The following is a 2,444-nucleotide window of genomic DNA, read 5'->3' as shown; positions in this document are numbered from 1 at the left end:
GCCAACCAAATAGGATTGGCTATTTTCTTAAAATAGGTTTTCAAAAACAGAGAGAAGAGACAAGAAATTAAAACTATCCGCAACACTAAACTTTCCACACTTTCTCTTCATTCGATTATGATTCGACGTGAAATGTACTCATCACTGGGTTTGGTTTTAGGGAGACACAAATGGGTGTCTACACCTCCAGTCCTGAGACATGTATTTCTATCTTCTGGACATCGGATATTGCATTTTGACAAGCGAATTGTCAAGAACTCTATTCCGGCTGCGATAGCCGAAATATTTAGGCTGCAAAAGCCAAAAGGCTTCAAAATCCGGAAGGCTGCAAAAGCTTGACGGCTGCGAATGTCGAAACATTCTTTTTATCATCTTTTCAAATTGTTAAATTAGGCTAAAGTTTCAATGACGTATCGAGGGTCTTTAGACCAACGATGACATGATTGGGAGGACATCATCACCTTTTAATCCTTTTTAAGCCGATCTCTTCTCATGACATGACATCACCTAGAACACCTTTTCTTGTAAAAGCGTTCTACAAATGCAAAGGATCAATCTAGATTCTTTAGCGCATTAAGACATAGAAAATACATTTTCTATCCTTAATAGCTACTTGTTTCAAACACTTAGGGAATCAAGGATTGTTTCGACATCCTTAACATTTTTGAAAGATTCTCTATTCTTTGAGAGCTTCGCTGAATAAGTCTCGGATTTATTTCCTTAACTAATTTGATCGTGTCTACTTTTGGCCTCCTGTCCCGACAGGAAGTGCAATGACGATAAACAAAACGATCTTCGTGTTGGATCGAAGTAAAGAATGCTTATGGATTACTAGCTAAACCCCAAAGACACAAAAAGACTAGCATTACCCAAAACAAATACAAAACAAAGTCCAATTAACTAAAACCGATCATAATTAGGTTTAAGCCCGTGCTTAAGACCTAATAATGACGGATTTAGAGGCACCTAGGTTAAATTTAATGCTGCCGCGCACATCTCAATGAGTCGCGCTGGTCTGGTGCGCGCAACTAATTCAGTTGCGCGCAACACCCAACGCAACTTCTTGAGATGCGCTCGCGGAAGAATCAGAATTTTGTAAAAATATAAAATCGAATCTTACCATATTGTCGCGCGCAAGATGTTCAGTTGCGCTGCCCATAGCAGCGCAACTAAATCTTTTGCGCTGCGATGTCGCGTGCAACTCAACCAGATGCGTGCGACACCTGCTGCGACAAAATGCTTAAAACCCTACTTGCACTCATTCCTAATAAATAGGGGCTTAATACGAGGCTTGAACACACAGAAATTAACCTAAAATCCTGACAGAAACTCTTGTGAACTTGTTGTACCAAACCCTCTTGTCCTAAACACTCACCCCTCTTAATCTTTGTTACTACGGTAGAGATTCCCAAACAAGAAGGAGTCCATAAGTGTTCTAAACGGAGATCTAGCAAAGAGAAGTGGTAAATTCCCGAGCACTTAGAAAAATTACATTTACTTTTCTCGTTTAAAAGAACTTTAATCAATAAAATTGTGTTGTTTGACAACTTTAAAAGGATATTTAATTAATCAATTCCACATAGTATCTTGTGTTAAATAAGATTAGAATAAAATAATTAGTTAATTGATTGATCACCAAAGCCAAGATGAATCTTGTTTATTTTTTCTCCTTTCATGAATTAAAATTAAATAAAGAATAACGACTTTGCAATGTAATTTCTACGTGATTAATGCTTGTAAATAAAATTAACTAACTTAGTTTTAGGTATCGCATTGTATATAATGTTTGGTGATGAAATTGTATAAAAGGAAGAGCCAGTAGAGGCCTCACTAGGGCTAGAATAGCGATTATCCTTTAAAGGGAATGTTATTTTAGTACCCTCGCTCCAAACTCATTTCTGGTTTATGTAGACCAATTTAGGCATGGGTGAACTTACGATTCGTGCTAATTATCCCATGAAATCCGCATGGGATAAAATCATGAACGAGGTTTATGGGTTTTCCCAAAACTCATTGTCGACTCCTACTTGTTTCTTACAAAAAAGCGTGTTGATAGAATCAACTCTAATTCAGGGTCCCCAAACAGTCAGGACTTCAAATCCTAATACACCATAAGAGGTGTAAAGTCCTAGGCTTTTAAATGGTCATGGGCATTTAAGGAAGGATCCCCTACGATGGGAACACCCTCCTTACACCTAGTATAAAATATAGAAAATGGGAGTAAAAATGTAAAACATATGAGTAAAAATTAAATTTTAATAAACATGCGAGTAAAAATTAGAACATATGTGTTCAAATTTAGAATATATAACTAAAAATCTTATAACACACGCACGTTTTAATATTTAGAATATATAAGTTAAAATTTTGGAATAAGTAAGTACTAATTTAGAACATCTTATTTATTTTAGAACAACTGGGGAAAAGTTTAGAACATCCGATTA

Source organism: Chenopodium album, chromosome 6, assembly GCF_948465745.1.
Source record: "Chenopodium album chromosome 6, dcCheAlbu1.1, whole genome shotgun sequence".
Lineage (NCBI taxonomy): Eukaryota > Viridiplantae > Streptophyta > Magnoliopsida > Caryophyllales > Amaranthaceae > Chenopodium > Chenopodium album.
Note: the sequence above shows the minus strand (reverse complement) of the source record.